Source organism: Nyctibius grandis, chromosome 7 (genome assembly GCF_013368605.1).
Source record: "Nyctibius grandis isolate bNycGra1 chromosome 7, bNycGra1.pri, whole genome shotgun sequence".
Lineage (NCBI taxonomy): Eukaryota > Metazoa > Chordata > Aves > Nyctibiiformes > Nyctibiidae > Nyctibius > Nyctibius grandis.
This window is the reverse complement of record NC_090664.1, coordinates 22,262,384-22,269,985: the sequence shown is the minus strand read 5'-3', so window position 1 is coordinate 22,269,985 and position 7,602 is coordinate 22,262,384. Positions and strand designations below refer to the sequence as shown.

At 44.0% G+C, this 7,602-nt stretch overlaps 1 long non-coding RNA gene across 1 annotated transcript; it reads left to right on the top strand.

The window, feature by feature from the left end:
- LOC137665869 (uncharacterized) lies at positions 1 to 4,448 on the top strand. The gene is made up of 3 exons (XR_011048552.1): positions 1 to 736; positions 1,760 to 1,905; positions 4,310 to 4,448. It is a non-coding gene; the product is annotated as an uncharacterized lncRNA (long non-coding RNA).
- The last annotated feature ends 3,154 nt before the right edge of the window (positions 4,449 to 7,602 follow it).

The window sequence follows — 7,602 nt, the reverse complement described above, 5'->3', positions numbered from 1 at the left end:
GTGTGGTCTCACCAATGCTGAATTGGCACCTTTGATGCAATTGCTAAAGGGAGGAGGCGGTGCAGATGCCCCCCGCACATTGACACAGGAAGCTGAGCAGGCATTGAAACACCTGAGTACCAAAATAGCTATGGCATACACTCACCGTTGGGACCCAGATTACAGTATTGGAGTATTGGTTATCAATCACGATCGCCACCCCCTGGCATTAATTATGCAGTGGGTGACTGACAAGGATCCTCTACATGTGCTGGAATGGATCTTTTTTCCTATGCAACCAAAACGTACCATCACTACGAAAGCAGAGGCCATAGCACAACTTGTAATGAAAGGAAGGCAGAGGGTTGTAGAGATAGCAGGCGTCGAACCTGCTTTTTTGGTTATTCCACTGGTTGCAGAGTATCTACAATGGGCATTACAAAATTCCATACCATTACAAGTTGCGTTATTGGATTATAGGGGCGAGTTGAAGGTACATCTACCCCCTCACAAATACTTCTCTGTGCTGCAATTGGGTCAATGGGAAGAATTACCAAAAAGGTCAGAACGTCCGGTCAGTGGTGTCACCGTTTTTACAGATGCTGGAGGCAAAGCTCAAAAAGCAGCACTAACATGGTTAGACAATGGGAAGTGGCATGATGTAATTTTATCTGACATTCAAGGGTCTACACAACAATTAGAATTGCGAGCTGTGGTGGAGGTCTTCAGGCGATGGAACACAGCACCTGTTAATGTGGTATGTGACTCTTTATAAGTCGTAGGGATTGTCCAGAGGATGGAGCGTGCTCTGCTCAAAGAGATAGCTAATGAACAACTATACCAACTTTTTCATGAATTATGGCTTTTGCTGACAGAGCGACTGCATCCAGAGCGACTGCATCCATATTTCATCACACATATCCGTAGTCACACAGGACTCCTGGAAGGCTTAGCTGAAGGCAATGCTCAGGCAAACTTGTCGCACCTGCCTGGGCTGCGCCTTCAATTGATCGCTTCGCTCAAGCACAACGATCCCATGCCTTTTTCCATCAATCTGCTAAGGTACTGCGGCGTCAGTTTGGGCTACGCAGTGCAGATGCACGTGGGATAGTCCAGTCCTGTCCAGACTGTCAACATCTTGGGGGTGGTTTAGCAGCTGGTGTCAACCCCTGCGGTACTGGACCGTTGGAGATATGGCAAATGGATGTAACACACATCCCCGAATTTGGACGGCTGAAATATGTCCACGTGAGTGTTGACTGTTTCTCCCTTGCTACCTGGGCTACAGCACAAACAGGCGAATCCAGCAAACACGTTCAACGACACAGGCGTTCTGCTATTGCGGCCCTGGGCATTCCACAGACGATTAAAACGGACAATGGCCCAGGCTATGTGGCACGCGCCACACAGGACTTTTTCCAACTGTGGGGTATAACACATGTAACAGGTGTCCCACATTCATCAACGGGACAAGCTATTGTGGAGCGCATGAATCAAACTCTGAAACACCTTTTACAAAAACAAAAAGGGGGAGAGCCAGGGCTATCTCCTCCTGACAGGTTGTGTAAAGCGCTTTATGTACTAAACTTTTTATGCTTGCCACAGGACTACTCTGTACCTCCAGCGGTAAAACATGGTGCAGGGTTAAAGGGAGGTGTGGAGGCTTTTCAGAAAGAACAGGAACAAGCCAAAGTGATGGTAAAAAATGGGGTGACTGGTGTGTGGGAAGGTCCAATGAAATTAATAACGTTGGGTCGAGGGTATGCATGTGTCGTTACAGATACAGGAGCCAAATGGGTACCAGCTAAGTGGGTGAAGCCGTGGCTACAAAAACAACCCGAACTACATGAGCCAACTCAGGATCTGCCTCGGAACACTGACCTCTCGAGAGATCCAGTGCCCTGACTGCGGGAAGTGTGAAAAAAGGTTTGCGTGGGAGGTATAGAAAAGGGAGCAAAAGGCGCAGTCATGATGAAGCAAGGGGTTGTTTTTTCTGTGTTAAGCCTGCTTTGGATCCTGGACCTGACAAAAGGTCATCAACCGATAGTCCTTCCACCGACACCATGGAAGGGGAGTCACAACGTTTGGGTGACTCTGATGCGGAGCTTGAACCAGACGCAGTTTTGTGCCTCCTTAGCTCAGCCTGAACAACCCTTTCATACATTTCTAGTGGGGGTCCCCTTAAAGGGATCTGAAAGCAAAAATTATGAAAGGGTCTATTCCTAATTTGTGGGGATAGGACTTGGCCAGAGTTGCCCAGTAAGAAGGTGGGAGGTTCATGTACGATAAGCAAATTAAGTCTACTAATGCCTATGTGAAAAGTCATACTAACCATACTAACCTACATAAGGCCAGGTGTCACAGTTTAAAGCTGGGCCGGCTATTAAACCTGTGGCAGATGCTCTCTGTTATCCCCCCCCCTCCCCCCAAAGGGAAAGGGAAAAGGGAGAGAGACTTCCGGGTTGGAAAGTTAAAACAGTTTTAATAAACTATAATAATGGAAAAGAGTATAATAATAATAATAATAATAATAATAAAAGAGTATAATAATAATAATAGAAATAATCAAATATATACAAATATATATACAAAACCAAGACTGAGCTCCCCTGAAGTCAGCCACGTCACCACCTGAGGAGAAGGAACACGCCTCCACACAATCCAATGTGAATCAAAGTGAAGACATTTATCAATACGATGTCAATACGATGTACAAATTTGGAATGTAGCCTGCTTTTCTACTTCTGTAATCAGAACCTCTGCGCTTTAGTGTGTCGTGGTGCTGTTAAATTTGTGTCCCCTGCTAACAATTGGAATAGAGACTGCAATTGTGACGACGTAAGCCCCGAGTACGGCCGCAGCCATAACTTGAGCCTTATGTTCCACAGTACCCACTTTTGTACATGCCTTTATCATAGCATTCAAATCTGGTTTTCCAGGTAAAGCTTCAATGATCTTTTGACAATCAGCATTAGCATTATCCCTACCTAATTGTGTAACTAGAGTATCTTGTAAACCAACATCAAAAACTTGCTTTTCAACTGCTTCTTGTAGCCTCTCAACAAAGGATAAAAAGAGCTCCTTGGGTCCTTGTCTTACAGTAGTATATAATTGCATTCATACCCAGCACGCTTTTGTTTTGTTTTGTTTTGTTTTGTTTTTTGTATTGAACGGATAAAAACAGCCACTCTATAACGTGTAGCGGATCCTGCCAGCGCTCCTTCCACTGGCCCAGTAATCCCATGGGATGACAGTTGGCAATGGCTACATATAAACTTACTGGTGTCTCTAAATCCACACGATGTACCTTTTTCTGCTGCATACCATTGACATATTGTGGGACTGCCCCTCATGCCCTGCGGCAATACCGTCCACTGATATCGTTGACAAGGCACCATGTTGTTCCTACTAGGTATTGAAAAAGCAAATTAGCATTTGTCAATTTCATGTAAAGGGATGGTGAAAAAACAATCTTTCAGATCAATAACCAAAACGTATAGTCTGCATCAATAACTCCTGGTAAAACAAATAGACCTTGCAAGGTTACACTAGGACGTCCGAGTAATAGTGCACTTAGCCCATTTCCAGTGGGTCCCACGGCATTCAGTGGCACCTTATGCACTCTGCTATTCTCTGTTGTGATTGCGGTTGCTGTGGTAACATCCAGCCCGGCGCTCCCTGCGGTTCGGGCTGCGAGTTGACTGCTTAGGCCTGGAACTGGTTGGGAAGATTCATTTGTGTCAGCACACGGTTCCTCCCCGCGTTCTTTCTCCAGTTTCCCTGCACTCTGCAGCTGCTTGTTATCAGCTGACCTTGAGCATTATACTTAGACCTGCACTGCTTCACAAAATGCCCCAGCTTCCCACAGCAATGACACATCAAAACAGAGTTATCTCTCCCACTCAGCTTCGACTTCTTAAGGCAGTTTTTCTTAAAGTGACCTTCTTGCCCGCATGTATAACAACGATGAACTACCTTAACTGCTGCCGCAAAAGTTTTGCTAAATGCTCCATCTGAAATATGGTGGTTCCTACTTTCCCGCAAGCATCCATTAGCTCGGTTAACGTGGGGTTACGATTTGCCATCCCTGCAATAACTTTCCTGCAGTCCTCGTTTGCGTTGTCCTTCGCTAACTGTAACAACACTTCTTTAGCAGCCCCGTTTTGTATTTGTTTGTCTAAGGCAAATCACTCCCCAACTGAATGGCTCCCATTCTGGTGGGCCGCTTCCGTCCCCTCGATATACCAAGCAAGCCAATACCCCGCCACCCACAGCAGCCGCGGCCCCGAAATCACCGTTCGCAAGCGCGTGCTCTCTTAATTTTCTCCAGAACCTGGCCGGGTCCGGGCCAGACACAGCAACCTGGACTGGCTGCAGCGTGAACAACTCCTCCACGCCACCGCCCGACTTTCCCGACCCTCGGGCTCTGCAGCAATTATGTCCCGCTTCCACCTCTTCAGAAAGGTCTATTAAGGGTGGCTCAGTCTCAGATTCGGGTAACAGGACGGTAGAAGGATCAATGTTCCGCTGCTGTTCCCTGGGCGGTGGGGGGGGGCTCTGGCGACGCGGAGGGTGGTGGGGGGGGGGAGCTCTGGCGGCGCGGTGCAGGGGAAGTCTGGCGGCGCGGAGGGCGAAGTCACTGTGAAAGGAGCTGTAGCCGCCTCAGCCGCCGCCTTTGCCTCTCTGTCCTCCTTCAGTTGCTCCAGTGAGTCTATAACTAATCTCCACGTCGTCAAACGACACAGTGGCGATCTTGTCCTCCCTTGAGGCAGCCTCAAACAGGAAGTTCCAGCGCTTTGCCACGTACTAACTTCGAAAGCAGTCTGCGCCGTAGCTGACAAATTATTCTTTTTACACCATTATTTACAATTATTTACACCAATTATTTACATCAATAGTCTCCGGAGCAAATGCTCATTGTATTTTACCCCTCTCTTAGAGAGGATATGTCGGAGAAGCCTTACTATCACACTTTCTTCTTTAGAAATATTTTGGCCCATCTCCTTTTCCCCGGCTGCTCAGCTCACTGGGTGTCCCGTTGCAACGTACTATTCTTTTCTTGCGAGTCGTCCTCCGGCTCGCCCCGGTCTTCAGTCCCGCTGAGCCGTACTCCGGCCGGTGTACCTCCTTCTGGGCTATTCCCCGAACTTGCCGTCGATCAGCGTCTCATCAGGGTCACCATCTGAGGAGAAGGAACACGCCTCCACACAATCCAATGTGAATCAAAGTGAAGACGCTTTATTAAGCATAAGCTCTCCCTTTTATACATTTTGTACTTTCCCTGGCTGTAAGCATGTGCATTGCTACTGGTTAATATTACGAAACATACTCTTCTTTGATGTGTTGATTGGTCACTGCTCTGCCACTGGTCCTTTCTTAATTGGCTCCATCAGTTCTTGTCTCTTCTCCTCCGTGTTCGGCTCCCACCGGCTACTCCCTCAATTCTTGTTTGCTCAACTGCTGTTTTTCCTCATCTCTTCTCTCCAAGGTCGGCTTGTTGACACTAGCTACATGAATCTTGTCACGCAGCTAGGCCTTCACTCCATACTCTCATACTTCTGGCTCATTACATGACCATTCTGCTCCAAAAACCCCTCTACATATAATGGTTACACTCAAAAAAAAAAATCAAGCTGGGGAGGGAGGGAAAAGGTCAGGAGAACATAGGACAGGAATATACTTTTTGTTAACATGTACATATATAGGATCTAGCAATAGCCCACATTGTTATTGCAACTCCTGAGAGTTACACTAGTATTAATGCACACATTCAAGATGCTTGCATTATTCCAGCAGGATTTTTTCATTGCCTTCGTTGTTCTCTACAATAACTTCACCGTAGTTTCTTGGAGTATAAAGACAATAATTATTTTATATTACATGTCAACTTTCACTATTGATTAGTTGGTAAGACTGCAAAGTTGATCTGCGTCTTTGGGAGCCTCTGCTAAATGGAAGATGGTTCAAACACAGAAAACAGCTAGAGATGGCCTAAAGGATTCACTAACATGACTTAATTATATGTACTTCAAGCATGCCTTATGGAGTTTTTTTCCAGACAATATTAATATACTGTCGTAATATACTGTTAGCTTTAATGCAGTAGAGAGTATACAGTATTCACAATTTGGGGAAAGAAACACACTTTGGGAGGAAAGACAGGCCCAAATCAGGCCCATTCTCTAAAGTGAAAGGGTATAAACTACTGGTAAGGGATCAGGAAGAGAGAAAAATAGGAGTGGCAGTAAAGAAAGTATAAGGTTACGTATATTCTTACCTACATGTACAGATTCGAGGATTAATTGGTTAAGCAAGAAGGCAGCAGGAACACTGATCACAAAGCATATTAATCAGACTGCCGTTCTCTAGCCATTACCATTAAGCAGTTTAAACATGTCATGAGAGGAAATTCTTAATACATATTTGAAAAGGACAGAGCAATAGCTGTGCAAATTAAAGTCAGAAGGACAGTCTACAGATAGTGAATGGCACGGGAAAGGAACAAAGACAACATTGCAGCAGCAACCTATTTTGATTTTTTTTATTTTGAAAAATACTACAGAACACTGCAATATAGCAAGTTCTTACTCCTGCAGTCCTGGGCTTTTATCTATCCCTTGAAATGATCCTGAGAATATTATTACCCACAAATAAGAAGACCATGAAAACACTGTTAAGATTTGATTTTCTTATGTCACTGAGGAGAAACAAGGTGCTTGATATTATTTTGTCATATAGTTTTTACCAAACATCTTGGATAAGGGGAAAAAGTATCACATAATATTGTGAGATGCACATTCATGAAAGATGACCAAATACATGAGGCCTTCAGGCAATAGGAATTAAGAATGTTACTAATATTTGAGAGTTCCTGTCAACAGAGGGTACGTTTATAATGGAGACAGATTTCTGAATACAATTTTGTGACCTCTGCAAGCAAATCTTCCTGTGATTACACCATTGACAGATTTCCCTTTCTCTCCCTAGTAAACTCTAAATACCATATAAATTATATTTGCAAAGACATTACAGATGTTCACTGCATGTCTGTGAAAATAAAGGATTAATCACTGAGCAAATAGTACAGTAATAAATGCCAGTAAATAGCTGCAGTACATTTGCTATGTGAAGTCCGTTTCAGACCATCTGTTTTTGATCTTTTCAAGAGAAAATCTTCACAAAGAAATACCCACAGAAACTGATGAGGTGATTCTGCTTTAGAAAATACTTCTAGCAACAGTTTTATTGGTGCTGCACAATATACAGTCAATCTGTTCACTCAAAAATATTACCAAATATTTGTTTTTATTTTTTTGCCTGTCCTCATTAACGTTGTATAATTTAGCAAAAGACTTTTGTCCATGGAATGTATTGCATAAATAAATATATCATTCCTTTAATGCAGCTTCTTCTGAATTCTCTAGGAATAAAGCCTTCTATTCAGTTCACCAACTGCCTAATTTTCTCAAATTTAAATTAACTCTAAGGTGAACACCAGTATTTTCCAGACCAACAAGGGGAAAAAAAAACCCAAGTTTTGCAAAAGATGTTTCACAAGACTCTGAAATAAGGGACTGTAAACTAGTTGACATTAGAAAAGTCTTACACGCAACTGATTCACAA